We start from the raw sequence: 22,357 nt of genomic DNA on the forward strand, positions 1-22,357 counted from the left end.
TCTGTTTGCATCCACCAGGACAGAAAGAGGGGATTCAAAATGATGTTTTAGTTCCCTTTCATATATCATCTGCAGGCATGCAGCTTTTTGCACATTCTCCATTATCTGATTCATCCCTCCCCGCAGAATTAGGGGTTCACCCCTCTCCTTTGGATCAAACCCCCCTGCCCAATAGGCAGCTCTTTGCGTAAGACTCCAGGGTCCACTTCTGTTTTTTGTAGTTAGAAAAACATTATCACCCCAATAGCCCATGGCTTCAGCTTCTGTTAACATAATCTGACCACCTCCAGTTTTTGAAACTCGCCAGACATATTCCACCTCAGATTCCTCAGCAGAGCGTGCAAATTCTGCACGAATTTTGGCCAATTCAGTGTAGGAGAAAGGCGTTTCTTTGGTTGTGATAGTGGGGGTAACCTCCCCATCCTCATATAAAACTTCAGTTTTAATGAGAGGTCTGATATGCGCAGCAGCTTCCTTAGCTGCTGTCAATTCTGCCCGAGGGCACATAGGGGCAGACTCCAAGTAATTCACACCCTCTTTTGAGTCCAAATACGAATTTTGCCTCCTCTCCTTTTCCAATTGAATTTTAAGATCTGCCACTACGTCTTTCAAAGTGGCAACATGGCTTTGTAGTGATGAAACTAAGTTCTGCAAAGAGGAAATAGTTATATTCTCCTGTTCATGCCATTCCTCTTTCTCCTTCACTGAGGCAGCTAAACAGGCACCTAAAACCGCACAAATAAAACCTTTGCCTTTCCCGGCTTTTGCTCGTGCATCTTTCTGCAGGGCCACAATTCTATCAGCCACACTCTGGAAATTATGCCAATTTTCACGGGCCCAGTCAAGTACCTGTACAGATGGGCGGGCACCGTGAACTTCTAAAAGGTTAAAAAGCCTCTCACACCGGGCCATCTCTTTTGTTTCACAAAGCATTTCTTAATAGGGCACTAAGTTTCACGGGGAAGTCAGATCAAAACACTGTTTGTACCAGCAAAATCTTCCCTGGAAAAACGTACACTTTTAAAAGGCTTACTCCAAAATAATCTTCTCCAGGAAAAATGCACAATAGATTTCTCAGGAGAGGTCACACACAAGAAAAAACAACAACAACCTGGGCTTCTCAAGGAAGTCACACTATTTCACTGAGTGAACCCACACTTGCAAAAGCTTCTCAGCTTTTGTACCTTAAATTTTATGTTACACCAGGACAACAACCCTGTGATTCTTAGGGAAGAGTCACTCTGTTTCCCTGAGAGAACACACACCAGCAGAAGTTTCTCAACTTTTGCTTCAATACTGGGCTTCTCGGGAAAGCCACACTTTACAAATATCACCAACACTGGGTTTCCTAAAAGAGGGTACTGAGAATTCTCGGGGAGGTCACACTATAAAGTCAACAGTTGTACCCCAGATAATCTTCCCCGGGAATGCACGCACATTTAAAGCTGGGTACAGAGGATTCTCGAGGAGGTCACACTATAAAACCAACAGTTGTACCCCGGATAATCTTCCCCGAGAAAGCACACACATTTAAAGCTTTTGAGAACTCCCACACAGTCTCTCTGAAAATTTCGCTTCGTCCTTCTCCGGCCACTTCCCTCACGGGCGAGTGGAAACGCGAATCTGGACTCCACTCTCGCTTCGTACTAAAAGTACGTCTCAGGCACACACACACATTTCGGGGTTCTCAGAAATGCAATAATTTTGCTGTGATACTTTTCACTGCACGGGAATCCTGCCGACAACGCCATTTAAATGTCACGGTCCAGAGACATTAGATGTCTCGGTCCGGAGACACAGTTCTTTTAAATATTCCCGTGTTGTGAAATTAAAGGCACAAACGAGGCCAAAGTATCAACAGCTAGACTATTTATTACATAAATAAGAAAGGGAGAGGGAGAAAATAGAGAAAGTGGACATAAGAAAGGAAAGGGAGAAAAGAGAGAGAGAGAGAGAGAGAGGGACGAGAGATAGAAGAGGAAAGGAATTATATTACCACACCCCTCATCCCCCCCAAGATAAAGTCTGTGGAGGAAAGGTGCAGCAGGAGATGTTGGGTTTGTAGAGACACCGTGGTGAGGCTTTTGCTGGAGAACAGCTGTGGTCCTCTGGGGAGATGTTGGGTTGATACAGGAACGGTGCTGAGGATTTGGCTGGAGCTGTGGTCCTCCGGGCAGCTTCTGTTCTCCGGAGCAGCATTGTCCCGGCTTCTCAGCGGCCTGGCCCGTCTCCTGTGTTTTTCTTCATCTCCATTTTTCTCCCCGTTTTTCTCCTCTGTTTCTCTCCTTTGTTTCTCTCCTGTGTTTCTCTCTACAAACCAGCAGTTGCTCAAGTCTTTTATACAGTTTTTTAGTCCTTAGGTATGTAGTCAAATATTGTCCCTCAGGAATTCCGGTGGCAGGAAATCTGTGTGTTTGGGCAAGACCCTGGCTGGAGGAGGGGGGAATCTCCGTCTACCCTGTCTCCATCCAGACAAAGCTCAGGAAACAGGTGGTGATTATCTTGCCCTAAAGGTGTGATGGCTGGGTCCTTGGGTCCATTGTTGTAGTCCCGTGTTATCACGATGCAATCACAAGCTGATTTGCATCCAGGATTGGTGGACAGGATTCTTTCCACCTTCTTTCCAGTGGCTCTGCTATCACTTTATCTTTGTTGACTCACATAGAGAGAGACAAACTTATTAGACTCTCACAGATGGCCGCACCCAAAGAGTGGCTGTCAATGGCTCCATGTCCCAGTGGAGGCCAGTGACAAGCGAAGTCCCTCAGGGATCAGTCCTGGGACCTGTCTTGTTCAACATCTTTGTGGGTGCCATGGACAGTGGCATTGAGTGCACCCTCAGCAAGTTTGCTGATGACACCAAGCTGTGTGGTGCAGCAGACACGCTGGAGGGAAGGGAGGCCATCCAGTGGGACCTTGACAGGCTGGAGAGGTGGGCACAAGCCAGCCTCATGAAGTTCAACAAGAGCAAGTGCAGGGTCCTGCATCTGGGTGGAGGCAATCCCAGGCACAAATCCAGGCTGGGCAGGGACTGGCTGGAAAGCAGCCCTGAGGAGAGAGACTTGGGGGTGCTGGTGGACAAGAAGCTCAACATGAGCTCTCAATGTGCACTTGCAGCCCGCAAAGCCAATCAGATCCTGGGCTGCATCAGGAGAAGTGTGGCCAGCAGGTCAAGGGAGGTGATTCTCCCCCTCTACTCAGCTCTGCTGAGACCCCACCTGGAATACTGCCTTCAGTTCTGGAGCCCTGTCAAGGGTTAGAAGGATAAGGCCAAAAAGCCTCCTCCCTCCCCCCTGTAAAGTGAAAGGAAAAAAAAACTCACAGCTGAATTAGCAAAGCAATGGGTGCTGTATATTTGCAAAGCAATATAGAATATGCAGGGGAATACACAGAATTTAAAATATTTACAATATATACAGAAATATACAATAAAGTAGCACAGAAATGAGAGTGTGTCCCCCCTCTGCTGAGGGGGTTCCCCACATCTGCTCCCCCTTCTCTCCCCCTTTCCCCAGAGAGGGTTAGAAAGAGAGAAAAGAGAAAAAAGTTAGAAGCCGTTATGTGTTAATTGGAAAGCAGTTAATACAGGCCTTGCAGTTTATCAGTTTCAAGGTCAAGCCTTGGCCGAAAGCCCAGAACGTTTTGAGCTGCAAACCACCCAAGGAGGGAAGACAGACTGACCAGAAAAGTGCAGGAATGCCCAGGACACCTTGCTGCACTCCCAGTTCAGAAGGTGCTTCCTCCCAATCTACCAATGAAATTAGTTTAGATCCGTCTTTTCGTTTACAAATATCCGACCACCATATTCCCTTTCTTAAGGGGACAGCCTCAAACGGTCACAGTCCACCCCTTCTAAACAATTTCATTGGCTGTTCACACTGTCCATCCAATCTAGAATGATATTTACAGTTCGCGAGTAAAATTCATAGTCCATTCCGGCTATGCTCAGATGTAGATGATTCAAAAGTCCAAGAAAATCAGAAAATGAGAAAAATGGAAAACAGTTAGTTTCTTCGCCGACGAAGCAAAGAAAAATGGAAAACAGGGATTCTCAGGGTCTCTTAGTTGACTCAGGGCTCTCAGGGATCTCAGGGTTCGTGCACCGTAGATTCCTTGTTGATTCTTCCTTTGGACGCGATGTAGCTGTACAACAGTTTGAAATTAACCTCTTTCAGCTAAAGTTAAATTTCTTTGTGGTCTACACTGAATTTCACCATTCTCTTGCATTACCCAATAAGTGTGACCTGGACCTTCAGATGAAACCACCCCTCGGACAGGTTTAGCATCTCCTGAGGGAGAAAATACTCAAACAGTTTTACCTAACAGATTCTTTTCTCTAACAACAGGAACTCTATCACCTTCCACTTTCTGTAGCAAATCTGAATGTGCAGGTCCAGCTCGGTTCACTGAACCTCTACTATTTACCAGCCAGGTTGCTTGTGCTAAATGTTTTTCCCAGTTTTTCAAAGATCCACCCCCCATGGCTTTAAGAGTGGTCTCCAACAAACCGTTGTAGCGTTCAATCTTCCCTGAAGCTGGTGCATAGTAGGGAATATGGAATATCCACTCAATACCGTGCTCCTTTGCCCAGTTCTTGACAAGGTTGTTCTTGAAATGAGTTCCGTTGTCTGACTCAGTCCTCTCTGGAGTTCCGTGCCTCCACAGGATCTGTCTCTCCAGACCGAGAATGGTGTTGCGTGCAGTTGCATGTGGAACTGGATAAGTTTCCAACCATCCAGTGTTTGCTTCTACCATAGTAAGCACGTACTGCTTACCAGAACGAGAACGTGGTAGAGTGATGTAGTCAATCTGCCAAGCTTCACCATACTTGTACTTGGACCATCTGTCACCATACCACAAGGGCTTAAGTCGTTTTGCCTGCTTAATAGCAGCACAAATGTCACAGTCATGGATGACTTGTGTGATAGCATCCATGGAAATGTCTATGGATCTGTCACGAGCCCATTGGTATGTTGCATCTCTGCCTTGATGTCCTGACGAATCATGAGCCCACCAAGCTAAAAATATCTCACCTTGGTGTTTCCAGTCGAGATCAAGATTAGAGTCCATAAAAAAAAATGTGGTGGGATGGAAGGGGTAAGGCCAAGAAGCCTCCTCCCTTCCCCCTTGTAAAGTAAAAGGGAAAAAAAATTGAAGGGAAAGGAAAAAAAACCTCACAAGCTGAATTAGCAAAGCAGTGGAGCTATATTTACAAAGCAATGTAGAGAATGCAGGGGATTATTTACAAATTTACAATATCTACAATATATACAAAGATATACAACAGAGTAACACAGAAATGAGAGTAACCCCTCTCGGCAGAGAGGGGTCCCCCACCTCCGCTCTCCCCTCTCTCCCCCCCTTTCCCCAGAATGGGATAGAAAGAGAAAGAAAAGAAAGGAAAAAAGTTAGAAGCAGTTCGTGTTAATTGGAAAGGAGTTAATACAGGCCTTATCAGTTTTTTTCTCAAGGCCGGAGCCTTGGCAGAAAGCCCAGCACAGGGACAGAGAGCAGCCGCACCGTGGAAAGGCGGAAGCAAGACTGACTGAGAAGTGCTGGAAATGTCCAGTATAGTCCCAGCTCAGAATGTGCTTCCTCCCACTCGTCCAATGAAATTAGTTTAGAAGGGGTGGGTTATGTATAAAGTTAAATTATGGTATGGAAAATGTATTAATTTATTATGGCCAGTGAGATACAGGAATGTTACCTCCACCACTCTCCCAATTGAGATAAAGGGTTTTAAGATTCCGCCTGAGGAGACAGTAACTTTAGGTGATGCCTGGGATCCAAAGGTGATTTATTTCATGTGTATAATCCTGCTCTCAGTGATAATTAACGTGTATCTGCTGGTCTCTTTGCGGCGAGAGAGGAAGGTGTCCAGAGCTTGTTTTGTTATTAAAACTAGATCAAAAAGAAAACGCCGTGGCTCTCGGTCAGTCCCAGAGTCATCTAGTGACGAGGACTGTGGAGAACCCGTGTCAGTTAAAAAGAAGGCTAAAAAGTTAATTGGTAAAGCAGCTCTAAATGACTTTGCTGATTCTAGCAAGCAGCCAAGGGCATCGGCTGGTATCAACATGGCACCTACTCCTTCTCCTACTCCTTCTCCTTCTTCTTCTCCGTCGGCCAGTAATGGAGCAACGTCACTTCCACCCACTCCCTCAGTGGGACCGGAAGTCACTGCCCCAGCAGCTGATTTATCTCAGGACCTGTCAGCTTCCATTAAGGTGGCTGTAAATTCAAACACAGCTCCAGTTAAGGTGGCTCCTTTAAAGACTAGAGCTGGAAAGGGCAAAGATGGAGAAGAAGAGGAGGAGACTGATCCTGGTGAGGGGCCCTCTACTCTAAAAGATCCTGCTCAGGAGGAAGAGAAGGTTTGTTTTAAAGATCTAGCTAACCTAGTGAGATCAAAGCAGGATAGAGATGAAGCTAGGAAAGCAGCTGGCAAAGGTGGTTCTCAGCTTAAAGAGATCCTTAGGAGAATGACAGCAGGATTTTATGGGCAAAGAATTCAGGGAGATGAAGAGGAAGATGATATTACGGACTGTTCTTCGCCAAGGGAGGAATTGCGTTATGTCCGTAAAGATTTCACCAGGGCAGATAAGGAGCCAGTTCTAGCTTGGCTTAGTAGATGTTATGATACAGGTGCTTCAGCTCTAACAGTTGGAGACAAGTCAGCAGCTCAGTTAGGAACTCTCTCAAGGGACAATGGAATAGATAGACATCTAGGCGAAGCTCTCGGTAAGGTTAATCTGTGGATATGCCTTTTAATAGCGGTTGCCCTGAGATACCCTTCCCGAGATGATCTTCCATGGAATCCTAAACCCTGGACTACCATAGATGAGGGAATTAAGTGCTTGAGAGAATTTGCTGTTAGAGAGCTACTCTATGGTGAACATGAAACTCTGAATCCTGATGACATTCCCGTGGGTATTGGTCTTGCTAAAAAGATCATCAAACTTGCTCCTTCTAATTATGCAAACATTCTGGCAAGCAGAATTGTGTCAAGAAGTTATGGTGGAGCTTCTCCTACGGTTGGCCAATTCAGTGATCAAATGAGACAATTGGAGGATAGCATGACACGTGGTTCTTTGGTTTCAGCCATTGAAACTCTGTCTGGAAAAATTGAGAATTGCATGAAGGATCTGAAAGATTCCATATACCAATTGGCACAAAGGGATAATTTCAATTCTTCCTCCAGGTGGGTACAAGTTTCATCTGTGAGGAATACACGTCCTCCAAGGAGGTCATTCCAAAACAGGTCATTCCAAAACAGACCACCAAGGCAATCACGTAGAACTATTTGGATAACTCTGCGTGATCAGTTTGGTGAGAACATGAACCGCTGGGATGGCCAACCAACTTCTAATCTTTTCAGGAGACTGAGGGAATTGCAAAGTGGCAGAACCCGAGGTAGCAATACCAGAAGGGTAGCTGTTACTTCCACACTACTTGAGAAACACTTGCAGCTAGATCTGCCTGATGGTTGTGTTGCTGTTCCTCAGTAGCTTTGCTCTTAGGAATGTGAGCATCAATGTGTCTCACTTTCACTGGAATTCTCTTGATTCGATCAGCAATGTCCTGCCACAGGTCGGCTGCCCAACTGGGTTTTCCTTTCCTCTGCCAACCACTCTTCTTCCAGTTCTTTAGCCAACCCCATAGAGCATTGGCTACCATCCATGAGTCGGTGTAGAGATAAAGCTTTGGCCATCTCTCACGTTCAGCCACGTCGAGAGCTAGATGGACAGATTTCACCTCTGTGAACTGACTGGATTCTCCTTCTCCATCCTTTGCCTCTGCAACTCGGCATGTTGGACTCCACACTGCAGACTTCCACCTTCGCTTGTTTCTAACAAGACGACAGGAACCGTCTGTGAACAAAGCATATTTCTTTTCATCATCAGAAAGGTCATTGTAAGGAGGAGCTTCCTCAGCACGAGTTACTTTCTCCTCTGGAGGTTTAGCACAGTTGATACCTTCAGGACAACTTGAGATCACCTCCACTAGACCAGGTCTTTCAAGGTTTCACATTCGCACTCTCTGTGTTATCAGAGCCATCCACTTAGACCAGGTTGAGTCTGTGGCATGATGTGGTGTGGAGCCTTTGCCTTTGAACATCCAATTCAAAACTGGTAATCTGGGAGCTAAGAGAAGTTGTGATTCAGTTCCGATCACTTCCGAAGATGCTTTTAATCTATATTTAGAATAAACCTTTATTTAGAATAAACTAAACGAGCTTGGGAGAGACCTTCAAGATCATCGTGTCCAACCCATCAACCAATCTAACCCACGCAAACAGCTAACCCATGGCACCAAGTACCCCATCAAGTCTCCTCCTGAGCACCTCCAATGACAGCGACTCCACCACCTCCCTGGGCAGCCCATTCCAATGGACAATCACTCTCTCTCTATAGAACTTCTTCCTAACATCCAACCTGAACTTCCCCTGGTGCAGCCTGAGACTGTGTCCTCTTGTTCTGGTACTGGCTGCCTGGGAGAAGAGACCATCATCCGCCTGTCTACAACCTCCCTTCAGGTAGTTGTAGAGTGATAAGGTCACCCCTGAGTCTCCTCTTCTCCAGGCTGAGCAACCCCAGCTCCCTCAGCCTCTCCTCATAGGGCTTGTGTTCCAAACCCCTCACCACCTTTCTTGCTCTTCTCTGGACTCGTTCCAGCAAGTCAACATCCTTCCTAAACTGAGGGGCCCAGAACTGGACACAGTACTCGAGGTGTGGCCTAACCAGTGCAGTGTACAGGGGCAGATTAACCTCCCTGCTCCTGCTGGCCACACCGTTCCTGATGCAGGCCAAGATGCCATTGGCCCTCTTGGCTGCCTGGGCACACTGCCATCGACCAGTACCCCCAGGTCCCTCTCTGCCTGGCTGTTGTACAGCCACTCTGACCCCAGCCTGTAGCACTGCATGGGGTTGTGGTGGCCAATGTGCAGAACCCGGCACTTGGATGTGTTAAATCTCATGCCGTTGGATTCTGCCCATCTGTCCAGCCTGTTGAGGTCCCTCTGTAGAGCCTCTCAACTCTCCAGCAGATCAACTCCTGCCCCCACATTGGTGTCATCAGCAAATTTACTGATAATGGACTCAATGCCCTCATCCAGATCATCAATAAAGATGTTAAAGAGCACAGGGCCCAGCACTGATCCTTGGGGCACACCACTAGTGACTGGCCACCAGCTGGATGTGGCACCGTTCACCACCACTCTCTGGGCTCGGCCATCCAGCCAGTTCCTAACCCATCGCAGTGTGCTCCCGTCCAAGCCATGGGCTGACAGCTTGGCCAGCAGTTTGCTATGGGGGATGGTGTCAAAAGTCTTGCTGAGGTCCACGTAGACTACATCAACAGGCCTCCCCACATCCACCAGCCGGGTCACCTGATCATAGAAGGAGATCAGGTTGGTCAGGCAGGACCTGCCCTTCCTAAATCCATGCTGGCTAGGCCTGATCCCTTGGCCATCCTGTAAGTACTGTGTGATTGCACTCAGGATGACCTATTCCATGATCTTGCCTGGCACTGAGGTCAGGCTGACAGGCCTATAATTCCCTTCATAGGCAGCTAAAATTTCTTTCTCCGTTGGAGTATAATTAGCCTCTGAACCTCTGTAACCAGAAACCAAGAGATCGTCCACGTGTCTCACCTGGAGCTTTCTGCCACAAGCTCCAGGTTGGACCATTGTCACTTGCAGCCGTGTACAACATGTTCTTAATGTCTGGACCATCACAGACAGGTCCCAGACCCGTTCCTTGAACTACCTCTGGCTTTATCTGGTCAAAGGCTGCTTGTTGTTCAGGTCCCCAGTGGAAATAGTTTCTCTTTCGAGTCACATCATACAGAGGTTTCACAATCTGACTGTATCCAGGAATGTGCAGTCTCCAAAATCCCACTATCCCCAAGAAACGTAGGTTCTCTTGCTGGTTTGTGGGATTTGCCATGGTGGAGACTCTCTTTACCACATCCACTGAAATGTGTCGACGTCCATCCTGCCACCGCACTCCCAGAAACTGAATCTCTGTGGTAGGTCCTTTCACCTTGTCTCGCTTGATGGCAAAAATTGCATTCAGAAGAATGTCAATGATTTTGTTACCTTTCTCGAAGACTTCCACAGCAGTTTTACCCCAGACGATGATATCATCGATGAACTGGATGTGTTCTGGAGCACCACCTTTCTCCAGAGCATCGTGGATCACTGCATGACAGATGCTTGAGCTGTGGATCCAGCCCATTGGCAGTCTGTTGAAAGTGTACTGGATTCCTCTCCAGGTGAAAGCAAACTGAGGCCTGCATTCCTCTGCTATGGGAATAGAGAAAAATGCATTAGCAATGTCTATGGTAGCATACCATTTGGCCTCTTTGGATTCCAGCTCATACTGTAGTTCCATCATGTCTGGCACTGCTGCACTCATGGGTGGTTTCACTTCATTCAGGGCTCGGTAGTCTACCGTCAGACGCCAGTCTCCATTCTGCTTCCGCACAGGCCACACTGGACTGTTGAAAGGTGAATGAGTTTTGCTGACGACTTTCTGACTCTCCAACTGACGAATCAGATTCTGAATGGGCAACAAAGAGTCACGGTTGGTTCTGTATTGTCTGTGATGCACAGTCTGAGAAGCAACCGGCAATTTAATGTCCTGTATCTTGTGTTGTCCCACAACTGCAGATTCATCAGAAAGCTCAGGCCTAGCAGACAGCTTCAATTTTTGTCCATCAATTTCTATTGAAGCTACTCCAAAAGCCCATTTATAACCTCTAGGGTCTTTGAAACGCCCTTCTCTCAGAAAATCAATTCCCAAAACACAAGGTGCATCAGGTCCGGTCACAACTGTATGCTTCCTCCATTGTTTACCGGTTAAACTTATATTAACCTCCACCTTACTTAACTCTTGAGATCCACCAGTGACTCCCAGAATAGTTATAGGCTCCGATCCCTGATAATTTGATGGTATTATGGTGCACTGAGCTCCTGTGTCAACCAAGGCCCTGTACTTCCAAAATTGCGAAGTGCCAGGCCACTGGATGTACACATCCCAATAGATTCTATTATCTCTGTAATCCCTCTCCTCTCCCTGGCGGGAGGCAGGGCACCCCTAGTTATGGGGAACATGCGCACATGTGCATTGCACATATTGTGCAGGGTTATAACTGGAGCCACTGTTGGAGCCATAAGAGTCGTTCTGGGGAACTGTGGAAGTAACAGCTACCCTTCTGGTATTGCTACCTCGGGTTCTGCCACTTTGCAATTCCCTCAGTCTCCTGAAAAGATTAGCAGTTGGTTGGCCATCCCAGCGGTTCATGTTCTCACCAAACTGATCACGCAGAGTTATCCAAATAGTTCTACGTGATTGCCTTGGTGGTCTGTTTTGGAACGACCTGTTTTGGAATGACCTGTTTTGGAATGACCTCCTTGGAGGACGTGTATTCCTCACAGATGAAACTTGTACCCACCTGGAGGAAGAATTGAAATTATCCCTTTGTGCCAATTGGGATATGGAATTTCTAAATTCATCCTTCAACTCTCTTATGCAGTTCTGAATATCACCAGACATAGTTTTAATGGCTGAAACCAAAGAACCACGTGTCATGCTATCCTCCAATTGTCTCATTTGATCACTGAATTGGCCAACCGTGGGAGAAGCTCCACCATAACTTCTTGACACAATTCTGCTTGCCAGAATGTTTGCATAATTAGAAGGAGCAAGTTTGATGATCTTTTTAGCAAGACCAATACCCACAGGAATGTCATCAGGATTCAGAGTTTCATGTTCACCATAGAGTAGCTCTCTAACAGCAAATTCTCTCAAGCGCTTAATTCCCTCATCTATGGTAGTCCAGGGTTTAGGATTCCATGGAAGATCATCTCGGGAAGGGTATCTCAGGGCAACCGCCATTAAAAGGCGTATCCACAGATTAACCTTACCGAGAGCTTCGCCTAGATGTCTATCTATTCCATTGTCCCTTGAGAGAGTTCCTAACTGAGCTGCTGACTTGTCTCCAACTGTTAGAGCTGAAGCACCTGTATCATAACACCTACTAAGCCAAGCTAGAACTGGCTCCTTATCTGCCCTGGTGAAATCTTTACGGACATTTTGCAATTCCTCGCGGGGCGAAGAACAGTCCGTAATATCATCTTCATCTTCATCTTCATCTCCCTGAAGTCTTTGCCCATATAATCCTGCTGTCATTCTCCTAAGGATCTCTTTAAGCTGAGAACCACCTTTGCCAGCTGCCTTCCTAACTTCATCTCTATCCTGCTTTGATCTCACTAGGTTAGCTAGATCTTTAAAACAAACTTTCTCTTCCTCCTGAGCAGGATCTTTTAGAGTAGAGGGCCCCTCACCAGGATCAGTCTCCAACTCCTCTTCTTCTCCATCTTTGCCCTTTCCAGCTCTAGTCTTTAAAGGAGCCACCTTAACTGGAGCTGTGTTTGAATTTACAGCCACCTTAATAGAAGCTGACAAATCCTGAGATAAATCAGCTGCTGGGGCAGTGACTTCCGGTCCCACCGAGGGAGTGGGTGGAAGTGACGTTGCTCCATTAATGGCCGACGGAGAAGAAGAAGAAGGAGAAGGAGTAGGAGAAGGAGTAGGCGCCATGTTGATACCAGCCGATGCCCTTGGCTGCTTGCCAGAATCAGCAAAGTCATTTAGAGCTGCCTTACCAATTAACTTTTTAGCCTTCTTTTTAACTGACATGGGTTCTGCACAGTCCTCATCACTAGATGACTCTGGGACTGATCGAGAGCCACAGCATTTTCTTTTTGACCTAGTTTTAATAACAAAACAAGCTCTGGACACCTTTTTCTCTCGCCACAAGGAATACAGAGAAAACACATTAGTTATCACCAGCAGCAGAATTATACACATCACATAAATCACCTTTGGATCCCAGGCATCACCTAAAGTTACTGTCTCCTCAGGCGGAATCTTAAAACCCTTTATCTCAATTGGGAGAGTGGTGGAGGTAACATTCCTGTATCTCACCGGCCATAATAAATTAATACACTTTCCATACCATAATTTAACTCTATACATAACCCACATATAAATTGTCCGCACCAAATATTTACCCAGGTAATCCAAAATCAAACCCAAACAATATCTGTAAACCAGAGCCCCAAAAATTGAAAAGAATAATCGCTCCACAAACCACAATACCTTCATGTTTGCTAATTCAGCTAGAAAACACTAAATCAATCAAGTAATAAATTGAACTAATTATCTGCCGCACGTTGGGTACGCCAATAAAAAAAATGTGGTGGGTTTGGAAGGGTAAGGTCGAGAAGCCTCCTCCCTTCCCCCTTGTAAGGTAAAAGGGAAAAAAAAAAAACTCACAAGCTGAATTAGCAAAGCAGTGGAGCTATATTTACAAAGCAATGTAGGGTTTGCAGGGGAATATTTACAAATTTACAGTATCTACAATATATACAAAGATATACAACAGAGTAACACAGAAATGAGAGTGTTATAGATGACTCCAGGTAAAAGTTTTTGGTAACAGATTTATTGGCACTAAAAGATCGTAAAAAGGCAATAAAAGCAATAAAAGCAAGCAAAGCAACCGGTTGGGCATGTGAGGGTACAAAACTTCACCCAAAAAGCAACCTTACAATAGTTTTCTTCATCTTATATAGTTACATCATCTACATAATCAAACTTATGCTAAATAGAAGGCAGGCATATGATAATTAGTCTTAGAATAGCTGGTCAAATCCCTTCTCCCTACATTCAGTGTGGTAAGGGTCAAAGTATCCACTTGCACGCATGCTCAATTGTGCAGGCTTCTTATCTGAAGAAAACAAATTCCCAGTTCTGAATGTTTATCTTTAAGACAGCTCCTTCTCAGCCGTGATGTCTCCAATTAACCAGACAGTGTCCTTGCAAGTCTGCAAGATAGGTTTCTTTCCCTTTACCCTCTAAACAGGCCTCACAAGATCCTGACCCTTAATCCCAGTGCACTCTAAGTCTTACAATTTTAACACAAATCACCAGTATATTCATCACAATCCCCCATTTTCTTTTTGTCACCATTGATTTGTGTTAAAATTTCCAGATATTTCAGAACCTTCTTAATTGGATCATAACCATCTGCTTGTAACTTATTGGCATAAACAATTTTACCTAAAGGTCTTACCATTTTAAACCAACAATTACAATGAATTACACAGATCAGTATTACAATTAGTCCAACAGGTATTACAAACAATTTTTTAAAGCAACTTATATTCGATAAGCAAAAAGTTAACTTATCCCATATTTCTTTAAATCCAGAAGAAGTATCATCCAAAGAAATTTGATGTAATATTTGATTGTGATGGACAATCACTTAACAAAACTACAGATTAACATAACTACAACAGCTTACATTTATGTCTACACATACAACATGTAAGAAATCCAAAGCTAACCTGTTTTGAGAGACTATTGACTTCAAGCTATTGAGCTTTTATTGCATCTATGCTTGCATTCATCATAATTTCAGCTGTAGCAGAAAAATTTACCATCGCTTTTTCAAGTTCACTAACCCCAAGCCAAGGTAGAAAACTCCTAGCAAAACTATGAAACTTGCTATGCCTGGTTGGTAGTGGATTTGCTCCCTTTTTGGTGGTTCTTGCAAAGCTCCTGAGTAATTCCTGTGGCTGATTTACTATAAAGATATGAGGATAGGCCAGTCCTATAGCACATCTTCCTTTACCAGCTTAAGGGTAATACCTTATAAGCATTTTTATCACATATCCAATACCATCCTGACCCAATAGGTATCAGCCATCCTTTAGGTATGTGTTCTTTCTTTCTGGTCTGATCATGGCTCCCCATAGTTCCTTCTTCCTAACTAATAAATTGTGAACACTTTGATTACTGTCCTATAAAAATTACATTCCCACATCCAGGGTACAGGTATATTTACATCCAAGGGTTCTTCAAATTGTAATCTCCCCCTTAACTGAAATTGTGGAATCTTGGTACAATCCTCAAGTTGCTGGGCTTTTGGAATGCTTTTTGTATTTCTGTTACATCAGGAAAGACTGTCCCTATCAAAGGAAACCTGTATGCTGAATTCTCAGGTAGCTGGGAACATATCCAACAGTAAAAGGACACTACTGCCTGTCTGATGCAGGCTTGAACCCACGACCCTGAGATTAAGAGTCTCATGCTCTACTGACTGAGTTGACTGTGCTCCCTTTCAACAACTGCAGATCAGTGTTCTGTTCTCATACCTTTACTTCAGATGATGTTATAATCTTAGCTCCATAATGGCCTTTCAACCTACCTGTCATTACCAATATTAGAAGAGAATTTATCCACACAAGGGAACATGGTCTTTGATTTTGATTGGACTCCTTATACAAAAATAGGGTTAGGATCAAGATTAGGCTCCACCAGTAGATGTTAACTCTGCCTCCTTAGCCTACTGGGTGCAACCAGCAGCCAGGTGTCATGTCTTCTTGGCAGCAGTTACATTCTTCAGGAGCCCCACAGATTCCTTAACCCACTTTAAGATTTCATTGGGAGTCTCTTCTCTGCTTCCTCAGTTAGCTTGTTTACCATTTCCCATTGTGCTTTTGTTATTTCAATTCCTCTTCCCTCAAAATCCTGTACAATAATTTTTCTTATGTCTTCCTGACTTTTTTTCCTTCTACTAACCCTTTCAATTTCAAAAACCTGATCTCCTCCTATGATCAGGTGACTGCCTGGTGGATGTGGGGAAGCCTGTGGATGTAGTCTACCTGGACCTCAGCAAGGCTTTTGACACTGTCCCCCACAGCAAACTCCTGGCCAAGCTGTCAGCCCCTGGCTTGGACAGCAGCACGCTGAGTTGGGTTAGGAACTGGCTGGAGGCAGAGCCCAGAGAGTGGTGGTGAATGGTGCCACATCCAGCTGGTGGCCAGGCACCAGTGGTGTGCCCCAGGGATCAGTGCTGGGCCCCATGCTCTTTAACATCTTTATTTATGATCTGGATGAGGGCATTGAGTCCATCATCAGTAAATTTGCAAATGACACCAAGCTGGGGCAGGAGTTGATCTGCTGGAGGGTAGAGAGGCTCTGCAGAGGGACCTAGACAGATGGGCAGAATCCAACGGCATGAGATTTAACACATCCAAGTGCTGGGTTCTGCACATTGGTCACAGTAACCCCATGCAGTACTACAGGCTGGGGTCAGAGTGGCTGAGAGCAGCCAGGCAGAGAGGGACCTGGGGGTGCAGGTTGATGGTAGGATGAACATGAGCCTGCAGTGTGCCTAGGCAGCCAAGAGGGCCAATGGCATCCTGGCCTGCATCAGGAACAGTGTGGCCAGCAGGAGCAGGAAGGTCATTCTGCCCCTGTACACTGCACTGGTTGGGCCACACCTTGAGTACTGTGTCCAGTTCTGGGCCCCTCAGTTTAGGAAGGATGTTGGCTTGCTGGAACGAGTCCAGAGAAGGGCAATGAAGTTGATGAGGGGTTTGGAAGACAAGCCCTATGAGGAGAGCCTGAGGGAGCTGGGGTTGCTTAGCCTGGAGAAGAGGAGACTCAGGGAAGACCTCCTTGCTCTCTACAACTACCTGAAGGAAGGTTGTAGACAGGCAGAGGTTGGTCTCTTCTCCCAGGCAGCCAGCACCAGAACAAGAGGACACAGTCCCAGGCTGCACCAGGGCAGGTTTAGGCTGGATGCCAGGAAGAAGTTCTACACAGAGAGAGTGACTGCCCATTGGAATGGGCCACCCGGGGAGGTGGTGGAGTCACCACCACTGGAAGTGCCCAGGAGGAGACCCGATAGGGTGCTTGGTGCCATGGCCCAGTTGATCAGGTGGGCTGGATTGGTCGATAGGCCGGACACGATGATCCCGAAGGCCTCCTCCAACCTGGCCTACTCCATTCCATTCTATTCTATTCTAATTGTTCTTGGTATCCCTAACTAAAAATTTCTCTAGCCTTTATTTCCCACTTATGCCAATCCCTTTCAAGAATTTTCCATGGGGATTTAAATCCTTTTTCGTTACCACAAAATAAGATCTCTATATTTGTCAATCCAAACTGCCTATTTTTGGGCCTACTTTTACAGTTTTACAGTTACAGCATTCAGGACAAAATACTCCTCAATTATAAGAGATACAAGACCATTTCTTACAGCATTTAAAACATTTACAAGTTACCCATCCCCCATGAGTTCTATGATGTTTTATACACAGAATGAAATGGGGATATTCCTCAATGTTCTCTTGCAACACAGATTCAATATCACACACTATTGCATATATTTCAGGAGCTGGGTCTGTCTTGTAAGTTCCGGAGCTTTCAGACTGAGATGTTACAGTATTGCATCGAGTACTTATCTGTCAGCACTAACTGCAGTCTCGGAGATGCTTCCAATCATCTGTATAAGTGGTGTGGAATTCATGCTGATGTCAGTTTTGCTTTGTCTGTAGAGTCACTCTAATCTCTCCAGGATCAGAGGTTACTGTCCTTTCACTTGCGACACATGCGGCCACCCTTCTTCTGCAGTCCGGACAGCTGCAATCTGTTGTTGACAAAACAAAAAAAGATCTCTCCCAAGAGAGTGTATTCAGTCTCTGAAACAACTAACAAATCATTTAAACAAATCCTTTTCCAGATTCTATTTCTATAGTTTTCAAGCAGGGGCACCTTAAAAGGTTCCCCTTTAGCTTCAATTACTGTTGCTGGGGTTTTTCCTTTTCAACCCTCTTAGGAGTCTTAGGAGTCTTTTGTATAATCGACTTTTCTGCTCCCATATCTACCAAAAAAATTACCTCCTCCTTCTGGGGACTCATTTGATATTCTTGTCCCCAGAATATACAGCCCCTGACACCTTTATCCATGATCGATAGTACCCCAAAGGTCCGAGCAGCTACCTGATTTCTGACTTTCCCTTACAGCAGTTACAAACAGTTTAGCCTCTGCTTTTTGTTTCTCTTCGTCCCTCCTTACATATACTTTCTGAGCTTCCCGTAGTAACTCCTCTAATCCCCTGTCTTGCCAATCCTCGATCTTTTCCAGTTTCTTTCTAATATCTCCCCATGATTTCACCACAAACTGTGTCCTGAGAAGTATCACTCCAACTGCAGGATTGGGGTCTATTCCAGAGTACATGTGCAAATCTTTCTTTAATTTTCCCATCCACTCCGTGGGAAATTCATCTTTCCTCTGTTGGTCACTAAAAGCTTTATCAAAATTCTGTCCTCTAGGAACAGCTTCCCTAATTCCTTGTATTATTATAGTTCTCAGGTCACTCATATTCTGTCTCCCTTGGGGCTGCTGATGGTCCCACCCAGGGTCTTGATTAGGCCACTTTTGATCTCCTGGTGGCCCCCCCTGGTTCTGCCTTTCCCATATTCTCATACCAGCCTGTCTAATCCTGTTTCTTTCCTCTGCAGTGAATAGAATACTCAAAATAGACTGCACCTCTTTCCAAGTATATATATTGGGACCCAAAAATTGGTCCAGTCTCTCAGCTACACCTAAGGGATCATCCAGCAAGGTACCCATCTCTTTCTTAAAACTGCAGACATCTGATGTACTGAGAGGTACAGTCACAAACCCTATTCCTCCTTGCTGCCCCCCCATAGGCACTTCCCTGAGTGGATGGAATCCTACACTGTCTCCCTCTTGTTCATTCCTATCATTCCTCACTCTGCTTCTTGTTTGGGTGAGTGAAGGAGAAGTTGGTTGCAGGGCTATTTGATGTAGGGGACTTTGACCCCTGTTCTGCTGAAAAGGTGGTGGTAGGTTATCTAGGGGTTCCCATTTCTCCTTCTCCTTGTCTTTGTCCTTATCCTCAGTTCTTAATATTGGAACAGGAGAGGGCCGTGAGACCCTAATCCAAATAGCAACATATTCAGCTTCTTCCTTACTAAAACACTTTTTAGAATTCACATGATGGTTCAAAGCTTGGCAAATCCAATCCTCAAAAGATCCAAAAATAGGCCAAAACACATGTGGTCTTAATGATTCTTTTGGCCATACCTCCATACAGTAGTGAATCATTCTTTCTTTTGATTTCCCTTTTCTCTGTTCATCATCCTCCCAGTATTGAATAAGCATTCCTAACGGACTCTCTGGAGGAATAGAAGGTAAAGCCTTCTCTCCATCCTGCCTTGATGACTTACTCTTCTTTTGTCCCATTTTCTCCTGACTACCACAAATATTACAAATAATAAACAAATAAAATAAAACTAAAATAAAAAACTAAAAAAAATCCAAAGAATTCCAAAAACTCATGCGAGTGGAACAGTCTAAACAATTCCTACTCACGAATACAATTCCTGGCTACTACAAAAACTCATGCGAGTGGAACAGCCTAAACTATTCCTACTCACGAATACAATTCCTGGCTACCACAAATACTTAGGCAAGTGGAATAAACCACAAATACTCATTCAAGTGGAACAATACCACAAATAACCATGCAAGTGGAATAATCAAAATAATTCCTACTCACGAATACCCCTCTTCTTTATCAGCCAGAGCCACCGCGCCAGATCCACCGTACCTCCCCCCTTGCAGAATCTGAAACAGCAGACTCAAACACTCAAACTACGGTAGCCGAATACAAATGTAGCCGAATCCTTCCCCCCCCAAGCGGTATTCTCACCACCATGGTCGTCGTCGCTTGGATCTCGTATACGAAGTTTTACGGGGTCCACGTCCTCCAATTGGATGTCAAACAACAAAACAACACCAAATAAAAAGAAAAAAAATAAAAAGGAAAATAAAATAAAAGAAAAAAAATTAAAAGAAAAAAATTAAAAATTTCTTTGCTTGCCTCTATTGAGTTCTGATCGTGCTGACCATTCCATCTTTTGACTACAATGAAGCCACAGAAAATGCTGTGGGGCGCCCCTTCATTTGCAGTTCAAAAGATGTGAAGGTTCAGACGATTCCCGGCCAACGCACCATTTGTTATAGATGACTCCAGGTAAAAGTTTTTGGTAACAGATTTATTGGCACTAAAAGATCGTAAAAAGGCAATAAAAGCAATAAAAGCAAGCAAAGCAACCGGTTGGGCATGTGAGGGTACAAAACTTCACCCAAAAAGCAACCTTACAATAGTTTTCTTCATCTTATATAGTTACATCATCTACATAATCAAACTTATGCTAAATAGAAGGCAGGCATATGATAATTAGTCTTAGAATAGCTGGTCAAATCCCTTCTCCCTACATTCAGTGTGGTAAGGGTCAAAGTATCCACTTGCACGCATGCTCAATTGTGCAGGCTTCTTATCTGAAGAAAACAAATTCCCAGTTCTGAATGTTTATCTTTAAGACAGCTCCTTCTCAGCCGTGATGTCTCCAATTAACCAGACAGTGTCCTTGCAAGTCTGCAAGATAGGTTTCTTTCCCTTTACCCTCTAAACAGGCCTCACAAGATCCTGACCCTTAATCCCAGTGCACTCTAAGTCTTACAATTTTAACACAAATCACCAGTATATTCATCACAAGAGTGACCCCCCTCTCTGCAGAGAGGGGTCCCCCAGCTCCGCTCTCCCCTCTCTCCCCCCTTTCCCCAGAATGGGATAGAAAGAGAAAGAAAAGAGAGGAAAAAAAAGTTAGAAGCAGTTCGTGTTAATTGGAAAGGGAGTTAATATACCGGCCTTTATCTGTCTTCAAGGCCGAGGCCTTGGCAGAAAGCCCAGCACAGGCAGAGCTGCTGCACGAAGAAAAGGCGGAAGCAAGACTGACAGAAAAGTCGTGGAAATGTCCAGTTCACTCCCAGTTCCGAAGGTGCTTCCTCCCACTCTCCCAATGAAATTACTTTAGACTATTCCTTCCGTTTACCAACTTCCGTCCACCATATTCCCTTTCTTAAGGGGGCAACGTCAACCGGCCACATCTACTTTACATTTATATTGGTCCCTACTTCCATGCTATCTCACTCAAGGGGCTGCTCAGATGATTAATCCTCAAGTAAGAAAGCCTCAGATGGCTTTTTTTCAAGTCCTTTCCTCTTTTGAATGGGAAAAAATGTGATCCTGCTGGCCCTGGAGGGCCAAGGAGGTCACTGTGAGGGCAGAACTGACTCATTATATTTACTTTACACACATTTAACCAAAAAAAGAGGTGAGAAAAGCTAAATGTGATGGTGTTTTGCCTGAGAGAGATCTGGGAAGGTAAGGGAAAAAAACCCAGACAAAAGCCCTTGCTCCAGTAGTTTTCCCTAAACAGCAATTCCAATCTTTCTTTGCTTGCTTTCCTGGAGAAATCTTTGGGGGAAAATATAGAAAATTAGCAAAGAAATTTAGCAAGCATCAATTTAGCAAATATTCAGGCATGGCCACGATGAAATATTCATCTGTGGGAACTCTGGGACAAGGAGAAAGAAGAAATAGATATTCATCTGATCCCCTTCATTTCATCAGCATGGAGTGCAGACATTAAAGTTCCTGGTGACAGTGGTAGAATGTCTCTCCAGCTTCAAGTGTTTCCTTGCTCATGTTTGGGTTGCCTAAAAATAGGATTCTATAGCTGCCCCAGCAGGTCCATGTCCCTCTTGTGCTGGGGGTTCCACAGCTGGACACAGTGCCCCAGGTAAGGTCTTACCAACTCAGGGTAAGGTGGTACAGTCACCTCTCCTGACCTGCTGGTGATGCTGCTATTGATGCAGCCCAGAATGCAACAAAAGCATCTTACTGATGTCCATCCTGCTCCAGTGTCAAACCACTGCCCCTCATCCTGTCACTATAAGCCCTTCTAAGCAGTCCTTCCCCAGCTTTCCTGTAGATCCGCTTCAGAGAATATCTTTCTCTTTGCTCCAGAAACCACTCAAGCTGTCTGGCTGGTACAAGGAATATGAGGTGCTGAAGCCTGTCCAGGGAAGGGCCATGAGGGTGAGCAGAGGGCTGGACCTGCTCTGCTATGAGGGCAGACTGAGGGAGTTGGAGATGTTCAGTCTGGAGAAGAGAAGGCTCCCAGGAGACCTAATTGTGGCCTTCCAGGATCTGCAGGGGGCTCCAAGAAAGCTGGGGAGGGACTTTTGAGGGTGTCAGGGAGTGATAGGACTGGGGGGATGGAGCAACACTAGAAATGGGGAGATTGAGATTGGATGTGAGGAAGAAGTTGTTCCCCATGAGGGTGGTGAGAGACTGGCACAGGTTGCCCAGGGAGGTGGTGGAAGCCTCCTGCCTGGAGGTGTTTGCAGCCAGGCTGGATGTGGCTGTGAGCAACCTGCTGTAGTGTGAGGTGTCCCTGGCCATGGCAAGGGGGTTGGAACTGAATGATCCTTGAGGTCCCTTCCAACCCTGACAATTCTATGACTCTATGATTCTATGACTCTGTGATTCTATGACTCTATGATTCTATGAACAAGTCTTCCCTTACTTTCAAACCCATCATAAAATGTTTGTTCTGGAAGCT

This window comes from Melanerpes formicivorus, unplaced genomic scaffold (assembly GCF_026170545.1).
Source record: "Melanerpes formicivorus ecotype bairdi unplaced genomic scaffold, bMelFor1.0.p_v2 SCAF_9, whole genome shotgun sequence".
NCBI lineage: Eukaryota > Metazoa > Chordata > Aves > Piciformes > Picidae > Melanerpes > Melanerpes formicivorus.